The sequence below is a fragment of the Thermobia domestica genome, chromosome 6 (genome assembly GCF_964235325.1).
Source record: "Thermobia domestica chromosome 6, izTheDome1.hap1.1, whole genome shotgun sequence".
In the NCBI taxonomy this organism is placed as follows: domain Eukaryota; kingdom Metazoa; phylum Arthropoda; class Insecta; order Zygentoma; family Lepismatidae; genus Thermobia; species Thermobia domestica.
In genome coordinates this window covers 290,748,261-290,766,363 of record NC_137459.1, presented here as the reverse complement: position 1 = coordinate 290,766,363, position 18,103 = coordinate 290,748,261, and the positions used below count along the sequence as shown (strand labels likewise).

Sequence of the window (18,103 nt, the reverse complement as noted above, 5' to 3'; positions counted from 1 at the left end):
AACCAAGCCTATGTACAGTGGTAAGGGAGTTTCATTTTCCAGGGAATGACGGGTTTTCAAATGACACTTATTATTTCGTCTCCGCTTTACGCAGTTGAACTTAATTAGTTGAGATAGAGATAATGCTGCTGTACTCGCATCCACACATTCCTCATTTGAAATGTTTGGCCCTTCCAGAACCATTCTCATAAACGTTGTCAGCACTACAGGAACGGACTCCATTTGGCTCTTGCTAGTGAAATGTCCATTAAATTTTGGGGTAGATTTGAAAATATGGGTCCTTAGAATAGATGCTGCTCTAGCTAAGGACATTCCATCCTCTTCAGAGTTATACATACATGCACTGTGAACAGCATCTCCCACATTAGACTGATTAATAAGAAGAATATCTTTTCCTTTCTTTACTTCTGTTAGGTCAGGTATATAGGTAAGAATTCTCTCCCGAAGCCTTGAGCTGTGTACCGTCTTCTCTGCATCAGCAACGCCAAATTCGGTCAGGCGTCGAATTACAAGTCTTTTAATGTCAGCTACTTTGAACACTGGGAGGCTTTCTGTCTGCAGCGCATCTTGAAGATGGGAAATCACTTCCGAGAGCACCATCCCATATATTAATGCATAATTTTCTTCTTCAGTGCTCTTCCTATTACTTGCTACTTTACGTACACGATTGTATAACTGAGCCAAACACTTTTTATGATATTTAGCTTCCGTAGCGACCATATCACCGCTGCTAAGTTTTGCCAATAACTTAGTGTCACATAAAGTAACAGCAGCATCACGAACTCGGTTACTTAATGGGGCCGCGGTGGCTCAGTGGTAGAGCGTTCACCTCTGGTGCTTGGGGTCCCGGGTTCGATCCCAGCCCCGCCAAGTGAACTTTGTGGTGGACAAACACCGTGTGCGTGGGTTTTCTCGGGGTTCTCCCGTTTCCTCCCACTTTCTTCATTCCACCATTTCATTCATTACTCATCATCACCGTCTCCTTTAGCCTAACCGGCATAACCGTGGGACGTAAAACTCAAAGATTTCATTTTCGGTTACTTAATTCAAGAGTACGAAGTTGACCAGTGTATCAGATGAGGCGTCTGCATCACAGAAGAAGCAGGTGTACTTGACGTCACCTGCGTGGAACGTTGAACGAGTAGATGGGGCACTATCAACGATTTCATCTTCGTTATTTCGCTTTTTTGTTATTATCCTCTGTAGTTTGCTTCGATCGATTCTGTTTCTGCACGTTTTATGAAATTTACCCTCATTTCTGGTAATGGTTTCCTCGAGTCCACTTCCGTCATCAAGTAATTCAAGGCGGATGTTAGATGGAAGCCCGTTGTTTTCTTGATATGATAGTAAATCATTACACAAAGTCCTGTATCCGGCTCCAACGTCTGATCTTTTGGTTTTCGCTGGACACACGAGCTTTTCAGATGAATGTTCTTGACACAAAATACATAGGTTCCAGTTAATAATGTTTTCAGGTCTTCCACTCACTACACGTTGCAAATCTTGGTCAAGACTGATTAATTGACACTTCTTTCCCTTCGACATGGTTTCTCTGTGAAATGTGTTCCAAACAAATCCCAAGCAAAAGTTAAATCAAGGGCGAACCTAAAAAGACACAAAAACAAATAAAACCATTAATTTTGTAATTGTTAATGACATTGATACAACAATAATAAATGCGCTATTTGAAAGCTCTTGAAACGCGGGATTTCGATTATTTCAAAGTGTTTTTGTGAATTCCTACTCGTTTCATAGTTATTCACCGTTAAACGCAAGAATTGTTTTCGAGTAATACCTTCTTTTCACTTTGAGACGCCATGTTTAAAAATGGCGGCCATATAAATAAGATATTTTCTACATAATTCAAGATCTGGAATATGTTCTCAAAAATAAAGCACGAACGAAGTTTCTATGTTGAACGGTAGCCAAGTAATTATTATTTTTTTATTTAAGGAAATTAATTCAGCTGGCGGCCATGTTGATGACGTCATACCAGGCAAACCACGCCCCCAGAAGTTTGGGTCTATATCCATATTTTGTCCTTACATAAGTACACATCATCCCTGAAAGTGGCATGTTGGTATCACATTTTGCACAATTTTTTCACTAAGCCACCTAACTATAGGCTACAACAAAATTTGCGCACGGTGGATTCCGTGGCAACTAAGGGACCAACATAAAACTCAGAGAATGAGCTCAACATTGGTATCCTTGGCACGATGTAACAAAAAATTGAGACGCCTTTCTTGATCGGGTTGTGATTGGCGATAAGAACTGGGTGTATCACATCACTCCAGAGAGCAAATGCCATAATCCCTCATAACCCAAAAACCCGATAAAATTGAGACTCTCTCAACACTAAAGATCATGCCAACCGTCTTTTGGGATAATAAAGTTTTTGTATATATATATATATATATATATATATATATATATATATATATACTAGCATCAATTGCCCGCTTTGCTCGGTTAAATTAAGAAAAAAATAGTAATATGTTTCGTTAGTCAGTCACTTTTTACTATTACTAAAGCGCTCCTTGATATTAGTCATTTTCGACGATTTTTATATATTCCCTCTCCTCTCCAGGTTGCGGGCCACGGCACCGGAAGTGCCATTGATCATCTCGGCGATCCTGTATGAATTCGACAACGATATTCCCCTTCCCTCCCACAATTTTTGCGGGGCTCTTCCTCCCCCACCATAAGGTCTACCGTAAAGTGATATGACAACAAACACTACAGGTCCGAACTTCATCCATATTGAATATTTGATTAAGATCGGTCATGTGGTTGAAGCGTGATGAAGTCACAAGGACGGTCAGTTTTATTTTTATTATGTTTACATCTATCCTCCCCCCTAGGTTGCACCGTAAAAGTGAAATAATGAATACGTCCCAGGCCCAAACCTTATCTATGTTGAAAGTTTGGTCAAGATCGGCCGGGTGGTTCAAGAGTTACTAAGTTGTATGCATTTTTATAGATTGCTCTCCTCCCCTTAGTTCTACAGTTAAAGTGATATGATAAAAACCATCTCATATCTGAACGTCATCTATGTTGAAAATTTGATTAAGATCGGTCGGGTATTTTAAACGTGATGAAGTCACAAAGATAGTCATTTTTATTTTTACTTTTTAACATGTATCTCCCTCCTCCCCACCCCTACGTTGCATTGTAAAAGTGAAACTAAGAAAACATCCCAGGCCCGAATTTTATCTATGTTGAAAGTTTGATCGAGATCGGTCGGGTGGTTCAAGAGTTATTCCGCCTTACGCAGAGTCGTTTTGACGTATGATTAGCGGAGTACTAAAAGCCTGACTACTGTAGGAAACATATGTTATTCGAACTCTTTAGTATGGCACTAATCATACGTCAGAACGACTCTGCATAAGGCCCATTAAGTTTTATTTATTTTCATATATTTCCCTCCTTTCCGCTCCAAGCGTAAGATTTACTGTCAAAATGAAATGATAAAAGAAAACTTTCCAGTTTGAACTTTATATATGTTGAAAATTTGATTGAGATCGATCGGGTGGTTCAAAAGTAATTAATTCATGAACAGAGTCACTTTTATTTTTATAGTTTTTATTGATTTTTGTAGATCTTCCCCTCCATCCCCCTCCCTACGTTACTCCTTCATCCCAGTCCCGAACCTCATCTACATTGGAAATTTGATCAAGATCGGTCGGGTGGTTCAAGAGTTATTAAGTTTTATTTAGTTCTTCTATGTCCCCTCCTACCCGCCCCTAATTTGTACCGTGAAAGTAAATAGCCAGAAATACTCCCAGGCCAGAACCGCATTTATGTTGAAAATTTGATCGAGATCGGTTGGACGGGTCAAGAGATTAAGAGTCAAAACGTAGTCACTTTAAAATTTATAATATATATTAGCCTTTGGCTAGCTCGGGGCTCCGCCCCCAAGCCCTCGAGTCTGCTCGGTTTACAGGCTCGCATTTTTTATCTACACTGTTAAAAATACTTACTTAAAAATGAGTAAAATTGACTCAAATTTGAGAACATTGTGTTCTCAGAATAGCTCCGAATACATTGTTCTCAAAAGTGAGAAAGTGTGGGTGTTCAAAACATAAGAACAATATGTACTCAAATTTGAGTAAATTTTACTCACTTTTGAGTAAAAATTCTCTTAAAAGCGAGATAAAATATTCTTAAATAAAATGAGAAACTGCTATTTCTCAAAAATAACGAGAACATATTTTCTCAAAAATGAAAAAGTTAACCGTAAAAGGAGATGAATGTAATCAACATTGAGAAACTCTTTGTTCAAAAACTAGTAATGCTCTCCTCACAATTGAGAACATGTATACTCAAAAGTGAGTAGAAAAGTATTCGAAATGCTCAGATAGCCGCAAAATTGAGAAACACACGTTCTCAAAAATTGAGAATATTTCCTCTCAAATTTAAGAAAAACTCTTCTCAAAAATGAGAAGTTTTTTTTTTTTTAAATGAGTAAAAAAGTACTCAAAAATGAGATTTTGTTAGTATTCAAAAATGAGAAAAAAAGTACTTATTCTGCTGCTTTGCTGGCACAGGGAAGGTTTCCTGGAACTAGAAATGTAGATTACTCTCACACTGCACTGGACAATTTATAGTAAGTACGTCTTCTACACATTAATATTGAAGTTAAAACATTTTCCTCTTAAAAGTTGGAAAATAGAAATCAGTTTTTGAAAAAATACGAGTACTTCAAAAATTACTTCTATTTCCCAGCTTTGAAGATGAAAATGTCTAACATCAATATTAATGTGTAGAAGGAGTACTTACTATAAATTTTTTAGTGCAGTGTGAAATTCATCTACCTTTGTAATTTTGGGGAAGTTTCCCTGTGCCAACAAGGCAGCAGAATAAATACTCCCCTTCCTATTTTTGAATACTAATATAATCTAATTGTTAAAGTACTTTTTTACTCAATTTTGAATCTGCAAGGTTACATTTTTATGCTGATACCTGTTGTTTCCATAAATAGCATAGATGAGAATTTTAATTTAATCAACACACAAGCTCCTTGTAACTTAAATTTTTCGTGATGTTGGTTTGCGTAGTTTTAAACAAGTAAGCCTGATATGGTGGACAAATTTTATGTGCACTGGTTTTCTCGATGTATTCTCGTTTCCTCCTACTTTCTTCATTGCATCACTTCATTATCATTGCCTTCTCCTTTAGCCTTGAAACATAATCATGCGACGTTACACACACACACACACAAACACAAACACAAACACACAAACTTAAATGTATATATATTAGTTTCATTTTGATTAAAGGAAAATATGTTTGTACATTGTATTTTTTATTTGTCAAATAATAAACTAAGTCTATACATGAGCACAATTTTTATAACAACTTAGATAAGACAATGAGGATACATGAACCCTCTGAATATGCCTACAAAGTACTATGACTGATGTATGCGTTCGTTGGAAAACAGTCTGTGTCGACTGCCAATGGACACGAGATCCTCCCAGAAGTTTTTCATTTGCTATAAATGTGTCTATGCCTTCATCCTCCTGGAAACAAAGAGATTGTGTAATTAGTGACAATAGAAATAAAAATAAAATGAAATACTTATAAATCTTATTCGTGTATGGCGATATCTCGAATAATATTAGTGTTGCTACGTTCTAATTTGAATTAGTATCAATTGAAATACGATAATATAGACTCCGGTAAAGACAGTAAAGAGAATTACGCAATATTTCTTCAATTAATATTGAAACCAGAAGTTGTAGTAGATCTACCATTTAGTGTTTTAGCAGAGCGATTAGAGTGGAAATGGAATATATTCTAGGGACGCTTAATCGATTAAAAAATATACAATGTGAGATTACTGTCTATGCTCTATAGTGATCAACGTTAACCGGAAATGGTTTATTTCTATCACTACAAGTAGGTGGATCACATCCATTAACGAACTCCTCCGAGATAATTATCTAGCTGTTGATTGCAGAAAACAATTTTAAAATTATCTTTTGTTGAAGAGTTATTGAGCGGTGTAACGGACGTACTAAGCCAGAGGTGTTTACCCTTGCGAGGATGGCCCTCTCGAGGGCATCCTCACCCTCAAATTCTCTCTCAACCATAATGACGCGAGGGCGAGGGCCAACTGTCACTGTCAGGGCTAGAGCGAGGACAAGTTCCCAACACGAAGGCGAGAGCGATGGCCAACTCTCTTCGAAGGTGAGGGCGAGGGCCAATTCACTGTGAGAATGAAGGTGAGTGAGGTCGGAGTAAAATGAACACCTATGGTACTAACATTACAATATTATATATATCCCACTTGCGTGATCCTAATAAACATCAAATGAAAGACTTAAGACCTGACTCGTCTATGGCGATTTTATAATAATAGTAGGGTTGTCACGTTCTGGAAGGATTAATATCAATTGAAATAAGATTATAAAAATAAGAAAATTGAAAGGTAACCAAAAACATTTCGATCTGTTTCATCTATGCAAGACAAGGAAAGTCAAAGTCGAACAGAAAGGCTATGAGTCACCAACTTAAGTAAAATCCTCTGATCAGTTACCTTCACTGTTTTCCTTCCAGGAAAAAAAAAAGAAAGAAACAATGAATCACACCACAAATTCTAAGTTATATAAAATTTCACCGTTATTCGATTTCTACTTTTTTAGCAATTGTTAAACAAATTACTAGAATGCTTTGAGAACACTAGCGTAACTAAGAATGCATGCCCCCCTCCATCCGCGAAAATGTCAAAAGGGCTCTTCCTGTTTCTACGTTCATGGCACACGTACAATTTATACAGTAGTAGAGTTATTTTTCCACCTAGTCAGACACTACTTGCTAATATACAAAAATTGCACATTATTATTATTATTATTATTATTATTATTATTAAGCAATTACATGGGACTAAAAAGTTTCTTAAAATAAATAATTTCTAGGAATTAGGAATTAGATTTCTGGGCTGTCGGCATCTAAGGCCACGTTAGCCCATCCCGTATGAAGGATGACGTCCCTCAGCGAGCCCACTGTACGATGAAAGGGAAGGAAGAAAGGATTGGGAAAGGAAGGAAGCAGCCTGGGACCATTATATTAGGTACCTCCATCCCGGCATTTGAATGGTATGAATGAACGAAACCCAAGAAAGACTTCACTCAAGATGGCAGGTCTGAAAAAGCTGTTACACTCTTTCGGCCGAGTGTCCCCACCAGGAGTCGAACCTGGGACCGCTCACCTCAAAGGCAAGAGCAGAAATAATTTCTTCCTAACGTTCACATTACAACTAACATATGAAAACTCGTCAAAACTTGTGGAACTTGCTCACATATTTCTAAACCGGCGTATTTTTTTTTTTTCGGAGAGTAATTCGCTGACTACTTTCTCAATATCAACGTGGTGCCATTCTTCGCTTTCAGTGCTCAGGATTGGCAAAGGGCTCAACCAATGCCGTAACTTTTGCGGGGGAATGGGGAAACTCCCTCCCCCCCCAATTAAGCTTCCAGTTGTTTGATAGGATTCATTTGAGTTAAAACTTTGTTGCTTTGTATGATGTGATATGAACAGGAACTTATAAATAAAGCTTGGAATAGGTTTACCACATAACAGGAAAAAAAAATGAAACGAAAATGTGTTCCGAGCCTCATTTAGTAAAATGTGTCCTATTAGAGCCCCAGACAAAATATATATTTAGTAAGGCTTTCAACATATTGTCTCATTTAGTTAACTTGTGAAGCACCGTACTATTTTCAAAAGCATTGCAAATAATTTAAGATGTTTCTGCTGCCCCACTATCTGAACGAAATACATTCCTTTAAGATGTAGCACATATGTAATCTGGATCTTACTTTAGTAAACCATCAACTGGCGCCCCAAGAAATATCGAACACGTTTAGTAAGGATTTTACTTCAAATGCCATCATTATTCTAGGGGGCCTCAACTTGACATATTTTAGGAGGTCTAATTAATGTTTGGTCTTCCAAGAAAAAGCCCAAGTTACGGGGCTGAGCTCAATTTCATCTTCGACCTTGTTCTACGAATATAGTTTGATGGCTTTTAGTGTACTGAATGATCGCTCAGGATTGACTTCGTCAGAGGCACAGTGAGATACAGTTGCAAAGAAGTACACAAATCCAGAACACTACTAACATTGGAAGTTATCTACGACTAAATAATTGGCTAATTAATTCCAAGTTAAAATTTCACTAAATTGTTTCTTCACTACTCATCAGAAACTTGTTAGTTGTTGCAACAAAAGACGATACATTTTCCGAGTAGAATTCACTAAATCTATTATAGCTGGTTCCGTGATTTCTTTTTCCTCTAAGTAGAGTACTCTTGCAGTAATATGAAACCTGCAAAGTGCTTTTGAATGGTGTTGAATTTCAGTTTAGCGTCCCTTTCAGCAGCGAGGCTATGTGAGACGTGGACCTACTGATTAACGTGGAATCCGAACCACATGAGCTCCCGCCGGGAATCGAGCCCGGGTCTCCCGCGCCAAGAGCGCGTACGCTAACCGCTTAGCCACGGAGGAACTCTGCAAAGTGCTTTTAACATCCAAACATTATACAGTTATACTCCGAAACTTAAATACCGGGAGCCTGTTAGTTACGCCACTGCTTGAGAATACAGATTCTTTATTCTTGGCTGGTTTAAACCAATATTTAAAGCAGCTGTTTTTTTTCAAAAAAAACAACTGGTTTAAACCAAATAACGAAAATGTTCGTAAAAGTGTAAGTGTTTGTAAAATCTTTATGAACACACATTTGTGGGTTATCACGTTTCACTCCCGTATATTATTCGTATTATATTCAGACCTAAATTCCCCATTCATTACTCAAAAACATTATACTACAAAAGCAACTTTTTTTTTTATGTAAGTTTATAAATGTTTGTTTTGTGATTTTTTTTGTAGTTATTATTGTTATGTAATTGCAATCAAAGAAACATTCTAAATATTGTTTTGTTTACTATTGATAAAATACATCGAAATGCCGTACTTTGTGTGTGTGGGGGGGAAGGAGGGTCATACAGACCCCACGAGAGGCATTTAGTGAAATGAGAAGTATCTTCGATATCTATTTATGTATAAATGAGTCTGAGCCAAAGTGGACTCAAATAATTCGTATCTTTGTGATATGCAAATTAAGTCGTTGTATTTCTTTAATTTGAACCAATAAAAGTCGTTGTTAACTAACTTGAATTAAATTAGTTCGTCTATACTCCGTAGTACTTTGAAATTGTCCATATGTAATTCAGTATAATGGTTTCACTTGTGCACTGTTTATCTTTTTGTCCTTCTGAAATGACTCTTGAGAGCTATATTAAGAAGCATGTAAAGATCAGTACAACGTATTTTTTATCAGGATTCCTTCGTGAGTGAGTCGGCAGACGTATCGCATTTGTGGCCAATTAGTCCTGGTTCCGAGTTCAAATGGAGGACAATTTTTCTCGGATGTAACTCGAGAAGCAGTTTTTATTCCGCTTTAAGCTTATGTGACCCCTTCCAGCATGACCCGGCTGTTGCATAATAACATCAAGGCGAAACAAACTTATTTCTGTCCATATATATGAATATATAGAGCAAATTATTTAAACCAAGTAAACCTGATTTAAACCAAAAAAAAAAAAAAACTGGTTTAAACCAAAAAACCCGTTTTTTTTGTTTTTTTCAATAAAAGCCATGGTTTTTGCCAACCCTGCTACATATACAGATGACGTTAGAACCATCCATTAGTATGCAAATCAAATTATTTATAAAACCATCCTTCTATTAATATATTTCCAAAACGTATAACCTGGAAAGTAAATGTATTAACTCTGTAATTATGAAACTATGACTACAATTGAACGATAATGGACATATTCCTAATCAGTAAGGTATACAAAAATTATGTGTCCCAATGACATATTCGTGGCTCCTGTAAAGTGCCGGCCTTCTCCTTACTATTTTAGCTCCTTTCTTACGTATGATTACACCTTGTGGCAGTAGAAATGGAAGCAAATGTAGTGCGCAATTGATTGCTATAGAGAGAAAATATGACTAAGTCAGTATATAATAATGTTTGGAATTAGTAGATATTGCTATTGTCTGCCAAAATATTTTTTGAAGTACAATGTAAATCACACTAAATTAGTCAAAAACTACTTCCATGAGTTGAAATAAGGTTTTACGTAAAGTGTACTGCTTTCTAAAGCCCTAGACAATTGTTATACTCCTTAGCACAATGATGGGGAAACATTTTGGGCCGCAGGCTAAAGAAAAACGAAAAAAAAAATATAGGTGGACCAATATAATTAAAAAAAAAACAACAGTGATTGTATCACTTGTAAAACCAAGCTCTATTAATACTCGAAAGATCATGAAGGGGAATGTGATAAATGGTATTGTGAATGCATTTTTAAACATTTCTCATAATTTGGCTGGAAGTATACATTTATACATGCAACCTGAAATATGATAAAGATACACGAAAACTTGATCTTACTCACCAAGAACTTTCTCTAGCGAAACCTTAAAGAAAATTATCACTGCCAAACAGATGACATTGAAAACAGACTCTGTCGCGCCGAACAAATTTTTAAATTCAGCATCCATCTGAAATATAAAGATTTAATTGTTATACAAATATATTCTATTAAATAATATATTTTACCTTTTTCTAGTCATGAAGTTCCAAAGTAGTTCATTGTCATAATGTTTTACTGCAATGTTAGAAATGCGCATACATGAATAATGTGAAGTAGCAATTAGACTCTTCTTCAGGCAAAGTAAACTATGATAAAACCAGGCAGATCGTGCTGTTACTGGTTGTACGTACAACTAATAAGTCAGATATTCCCGAAATTAGTATGATAAATTTTTAACTAATAACATTTAGTTTTATATTAATTTGGAAATAAAGGAAATGGGGGAATGAAGAAGTGGGAGGAAACGGGAGAACTCCGAGAAAACCCACGCACACGGTGTTTGTCTACTACAAAGTTCACTTGGCGGAAGTTGGGATCGAACGAAGAACACTATGCACCACCTCGGCCCTTGGTAAGACGGATTCAAAAGCACTGTACTGTCAGATTCATATCCTGACTGAAATGTACCAGCATAAAGTCCCAGCATTGTACGGACAAGACATTAACCAGGTTGAACTGCACCAATCCAAAGAATCTAACCAGACGGTAAAGGGAGACAGTGATGGATGAGACGTATGAATAATAATACAAAAATAGGTACAATGAAGGAATTGACATGAAACTCGAAAAAACTAACCTTCTGTGCAACTCGCATACCTTCATTTTCAGGCTCCCACACTTCCCAATGAGTAACAAAACCAACACCCGTGTTAAACAATAAGTAATTCAGCTGAAACAGCCACCGTAGTGTTCGTAGTTTGAGGGAAAGTTCCCTAGTCTAGGGAAATTTCATAGGTAAATTTAGCAAAAAGGAACAAAGGGAATTTTTCGATAAAACGTGAAAAATTCAGGGGAATTCTCTAGTTGACTGATTAACGAACATCACTACTTAAATTGTTCTTTGTTATTCAGAAATAAACCAATACAATTGCAATAGTTTGTGTGTGCTGCAAGTAGCATAATTTGCACCCATTGTTAGCTAGTGGGGTGCACGGTGGCTCGTGGGGAGCGCTTACTTCAGGTGCATGGTTTCCTTGGTACGATTTTCACCCAAGCAAGCTTGTGATAAACAACATTGTGTTCGTGGATTTTCTCGAGGTACTCCCGTTTCCTCCCACTTTCTCATTCTTCCATCATCATTCACTTGCTTTAATCATCGTCTCCCTTAACCTAAAGGCATAATCATGGGATGTTAAACTGAAAGATTTCACTATATTTCATTTTGTTGGCTGTGTGTATACTTTTGAAAAAAAAAAAGTAAAAATAGAAGGAAAAAGTAAATGAATAAAACAAATGTGGTTGGTAGCAGAAGCGTCATTTCACATTTTGCTTGTGGGAGGGCAAGACCCCTTGATATAAGAAAATTGTGCGTTTTTCACTGACTACTATTCTACTCAAAAAATCTATATAAATCTCAATCTCAGGGGGTGCAATTACCTCTCCCTGCCCCCTAAATGACGCCACTGATGGTAGTTCCCTTAATATAGCTAAATTAAAATTATTACATAACTTCTGTCATAAGTATTGGACACTCAACAAACAACGGAAAATTTGACAAAGTGAAAATTTTGTGTCAGTCGAGGGAAATTTTCTTAAAGAAACCTACGAGTAAATTTTGTGTTTTTTACGTGCTTCTGGACCCCTTGTACTAAACATACTCCCTACGAACAGTGCCACCAGGTTCGTCCTGCACTGACTCGGTTAGATAGCATTCATGCTTTTTTATTGCCACCTAGCACAAGTTCGTTCGTGTTTATGCCATACGTCCATACTGTATTTACATCGAGCTCTTCTGAAGTTAATCTGTATGTAGTACTGGAGCTTCTTATTTAGTGCTGCTAAAAAAAAAGAAAAAAAAAAGAACTTTAACCCAACCTGAGAATGTAAGAAATGTGTCAAAACTTGATAGAACAGTCTGCTCGAGTAATGCCTATGTTTTTATTACATTGTAGCTTTTATGCAACAGATACGGAATCCGTATTTATATGGCAATCGTAAAGGAATTGCAATTTTTCAACTAATACTTCTGGTGGTCCCTTGAAATTTTATCTGTGCAAGTGAGCAGGCCGGTAGCCAGCCCAAAAATGTAGGGGGGGGGATCCAACCATATTATAGTTCATTTGCAAGTCTACCGTGAACATTTTAGGCAGGCAGTAAAAATTTAGGAGCCCGACCCCCTAGACCCCCCCCCCGCGTGGATACGGGCCTGCAAGTGAGGGCAAGGTTCTAGATTACTGGTCCCCCATCCCATTGAGCAATAATAAAGACAGAAAACGTGCCCTGCGGGGCTCTAACCCGCCTTCACTCGCTAACGCTCGCTCGGCAATGCTGTGTAGATTAAATGTATAAACTTTAGTAGAGAAAGAAACCAACCCAGCTACTAACCTACATGGGGGACCAGTAATCTAGAACCTTCCCACAAGTGAGTTTTTTCATGTCACCCACCACAAATCTTTTAGGGGACAATAAGAAGGAAATTGTTAAAAGAATTGTATTTTTCCAACAGTTATTTAGAGTGCAGCGCCAAAAGTAAACCTGTACGCCCCAATTCACCAAAAAAAAAAAAAAAAAGAGTAAACCATTTACTGAATATATTGGAAAGCGCATATCATTAACACAACAACTTTGTCTAAGATATAGAATGCCCAGAAGCATAGAGTGAGGCTACTAAGCATTACTCATGATTTTCGAAGGAAAATAATGGATTGTCGTGATTAATCGTCAATCGATTATCGCACACAAGCAATGTTGCATTCACACTTAAAACTAAATTCATGTTGCTAGCAGTACTTACCTGCGAAATCCTCTATCTTCTTGTCTTATAACATATTGTTAATAAATAAACAACACTGTTTTGAATGATCTCCATGTTGCTTTCTAACTTTCTCTTTATCCATCCGCTAAGTAGTTCCTCCATCAGCCAGAATGAGAACATATAGTTCAGGATTATAAAGGACTTTTGTGCTCTTATGTTAGCTTGTTCGTACTTGTTTTCCATAGTCTTGCATTTGCAAACTGTCTTTTATATCTCACGATATTCAATGATATATTTATATCATAAAACAATATTTTTTAAGACTACATTATTACTCGTTTTTGAGAACCAGTCTCTGACTCAAATATGCAACTAAATTTTCTCATTCTCATTTTTTGAGTTATTTTCTCCTCAAAATTGAGACTAATTTACTCAATTTTTTTTTAGTAGTAAAATGTATTCATTTTTGAATAAATCATTTTTAACAGTGTATCGGACTTTGCATCAACAGTGAAATTCGTGAACTTGCTCTTCATATTTACTGAATGTGCACATCCGGGGGCTTCGCTCCCACACACTGTCTTTGCTCGGCCTACTGCCTTGCGCCTCGAACCCACAATTCTATCGTTTCTTTTCCTATTTCAACTGTCTAAAATATAAGATTTTGTATTCGAAGAAAACGCCCATTTCAATAGCATGGGAATTTCTTCATCCCCCTTTAGACCCCTAATAATTTTAAAATATTAACTTTTGGCATATTTTCTTGTCGGAAAATCCTGGAAGGCTACAATTATGCCAAATTTCGTCATTCTAGTCCTGCCGGAAGTACCTAAACATCTTGCGGTGTAGAAGACGGCCCATATAAGTAACATGGTAAATATTTTTCAGTTCCCCATAAAACCGCTCTACGGTTGTTGTTGTTGTTGTTGTTGTTGTTTTCTTTGTTTTCTGTTGATTCACTTAGGTAACGCTAACGAAAACTTACAAGCATACCGAATTCCAAGTTTCCATTCCAATTCTAAGTACCTAAAACATGAGATTATAGGTCCAAAAAAGGTCCATTTAAATAACATGGGGAAATTATTTATCCCCTCTTTAGACCCCCTAAACATTAATATATATATATATATATATATATATATATATATATATATATATATATATATATATATATATATATATATATATATATATATATATATATATTCACTTTTGGCAATTTTCCTGTGAGTTTGTCCCGAAAAGCTACAATCATGCCAAATTTAATCATTGTAGATCCAACCTTGAAGAGTAAAACGTAGCAATTCTGCCTTTGTTTTATAAATATGCAAGTTCTGTACAACATTGTTACGCTCTATTTGTGTTATCAAATCAGATGACATTGACTGGGAAGTAGATGACTGAAATTCTGCATTTTCACTGTTATTCGAGTTGTCTGAGGTATCTTCCTCGGTGTTATGTTCTGGAGCTTTTAAGTACAGTAATATGTTTATTCAACGGAACTTGCAAAAACACAATTATAGATTAAGATACTGAATCTAATGCTTATTTTTGAGGAAAATCCCTGAGCATTTGTTAAACAAAAGTATGGTGCATAATATACAGGTAATTGTTCGTTTCAATTAGTAAAAACACCAAATTTCGTTGCAATAACTTTCCTTGTAGCCAGTTTTCAAAATTCCTCGAACATATAATACAGCATTTGTATTGTGCACAGGACTTATCTTTGTTATCAACCCTACAACCAAAAATCAGTTCCTCCCTAAGCCTTTTAAACTAAACGTATAAGAATATACTTGTTTTATTATTATTGATCCTTTATAGAGTATGAGCGTTTTGTGGCAATTCTTGAGACATTTATTCACATATCTGCTGCTTTAAAAGTCTTAATACGAATTTATTGGTTAGTATGTCATTCTTTTAGAATAAAAGAAGTTCTTAAATGGAAGATAGCGCACGTCCATGTGGTGTACAACGAATTGAAAATTTGGGGAAGTCCATGAAATTTCTCTGAAAAATTCTCTCTTCCTAAGTTTGGCGCCCGCTAGAGCGGACCTGGGTGAAAGTGTTCAATTCTAATGCACCTTGAAAGCCAAGTAAACTTTAATATCTTTCACAACGCATCGTAAATTCTCAGAAATAAGCATACTGTTTTTATTATTTGACTGTGGAATAAATAACGTCACACAACAATCGTTTGAGTCACGTGGATGTCATACGAAAGAAACATGCTTGTTCGTCCTTTATGTGTGACGTTATAGCTCCTAGTCTTCACACCTGGGCTAGACAAAGGATTGTGATATATATTTCAGTATAACTTCCAGAGAGAGAGAGAGAGAGAGAGAGAGAGAGAGAGTAAATAAAATGGTGAACGAAATAGCTTCTATTGTCAATCAATACAAAACGAATAAAAAGAGGAAGGGAAGCGTTAGGAAGAAGAAATAATATAAAGAGGAAGAGTGAAATGATGGTGAGAACATACAACAGTCACTGTAATTGGTCAAAGTCAGTTCTTCTTCACGTAGTCTCCGTGCAGAGTGATTTATACATCATTTGTCCGAATTCACATTTTGCTTAACATTTTAACGATTTCGCACGGTTCAGTTTCACATGGTGCTCATTATCGAACAATTCCTTATCTGAATATTCATTCTGCAGGTGTGGTGCACTTTCACACGGCCCATCTGTCAATCATGTGATTCGTCCTGAAACCGCTTTCACTATAGGGTGTTTGGAGTGCAGAACAAATGTCAACTAAATAAGAACAGAAACTGGGCAAACACAAGTTAAACTAAATACGTGCAATTGAATTACTACTAGCTTATAGTATTTTTACAAATTGTACACCATAAATGAAAATATAGGAACCACACATGATAATACATTGGTTATACCAGTCGTGTATGCATTGCTGCCAGATAAAATAGAACGAACAAACGAGGAACTGTTTACATTTCTTAAAATGTGGTCTGGAAAGAACGAATCTCGAGTTCTGAAAGTGGATTTCGAACTTGCTGCAATCAATGCATTGCGTGCGGTGTTTCCAAATTCACATGTTTCTGGCTGCTATTACCATTTTAACCATCCATTGCATCTAATGGAAACTCTTCATGTCTCGTCGAAGGATATCTCCACAGTGAAGATGTACGTCATCATGTTCGTATGTGCAGTGCCTTAGCATTAATATCATCAAGCATGATCGATGAAGGTTGGCTCATCATCACTGGGGACTGGACATCTGGCCAGAAAATCGAAGAGTTAAACGATTATTTCATTGAACAATGGATGAACATTCCAAACATTCATAAATATATATAGAACTGCAATGGCCAAAGACACAGAACAAACAATCCAGTGGAGAGTTGGCGCAATAAATTAAGCCGCAGCATATCTAATTGTACACCACGCATCTTGAAGATTGTGAGCGTACTAAAAACATATGCGACGTCTAGTTTTCAGGCTTTTCCGAAACAGGACTTAAAAATTGCAACACGGAGAAGCGTAGAAAATCAACTTGCATCCATCTTGAAAACAAATTGCAATTAATCCTGGAGAAACTGTGAAATGGCGTGGACTTTAAGCAAACGCTTGTGAAGCTTGAGTTTAAGGATAGGCACGAGTCGAGCCAAACCTCGCTCGAACTCAAGTTGAGTTTCGAGTAGAGTCAAATATAATTTTCTCGAGTCGAGTTTGATAAATAGTTCGCTCGCTCACTGGAAATCATGGCCAGATTACACTGGAAAGTGAAACTATGAGATTTGAAGCAGTAATGTCCAAGAGTTTTAGTATTGCTCACAAGAGGAGAAACTGCTCGCATCTCGTCTCGTCGCGATAGACGATTTGCGATTTGCCTCCTAGACTTCACGACTACCGAGGTCGGCAGTCAACTAGTTTTTGGTATTCAGATATAAACCGCATGTCCTTCATGTTTATTCGCCGTTTTGTTTTAATAATAATAATAATAATAATAATAATAATAATAATAATAATAAATTGTAACATTCGTGATATCATTGGTAGTAATTACATTGTCTACGTTGAATACTTGCAGAGAGTACTCGAGCTTGAGGAAATTTTTCGAGTCGAGATCAAATATGTCTGCTTCGAGTCGAGTCTAGGTTTTCTTTTTTATTTTTATTTTTTTTTTTTTTTTTTACTCGCTTGAACTTGTTCCTGCTAACGAATTGCACAAAATGAATTAACGATGTACACAAGTATGAAAGTTCTGCCTTAACTATGTCTTGTTTGCTCGGAAAATAACAAGACGACAATGTTCTTCTTTAAACCGTCTTCGAGTATGGATCTAATGTTTTGTGCTTCACAAATCACAATGCTTTTCTTTGTTCTGTGGCAGGTACATTTTTTTTTTCGATTTTTGAACTTTCTGTCTGAATTCTCTGATGTGCTGCTTATTTTAATATTTATTTATTTTAATTTGTGATTGTTCTAACTTCTGTTCCTAATGATCACAATTGTTGATTGTTTCTTTTCTGTTCTTATGTATTGTCATTTGTTATTCCTTTTTGTTGTTTTCACCTATTTCAATTTGCAATAGCTTTTGTTACTATTTTTTCTTATTTATTTCAATTTCATATTGTTTATGTTATCATGTTCTCTTCTTTTTACTATAACTTTTGTTTGCTTATCATTTTTCTGTCTTGTTCTTAGTTATTTTAATTTTCAGTTATTTTTATTATTGTTTTTGTGAATCTGAAGCATTTCCTAAGCTCTACTTCTCC

At 36.3% G+C, this 18,103-nt stretch overlaps 1 long non-coding RNA gene across 1 annotated transcript; it reads right to left on the bottom strand.

The window, feature by feature from the left end:
• Positions 1-5,299: 5,299 nt before the first annotated feature.
• On the bottom strand, positions 5,300-13,701 carry LOC145687802 (uncharacterized). Its single transcript, XR_014131772.1, has 3 exons — positions 13,404-13,701; positions 10,472-10,577; positions 5,300-5,525 (listed from the first exon to the last, which is right to left on the bottom strand). It is a non-coding gene; the product is annotated as an uncharacterized LOC145687802 (long non-coding RNA).
• Positions 13,702-18,103: the final 4,402 nt, after the last annotated feature.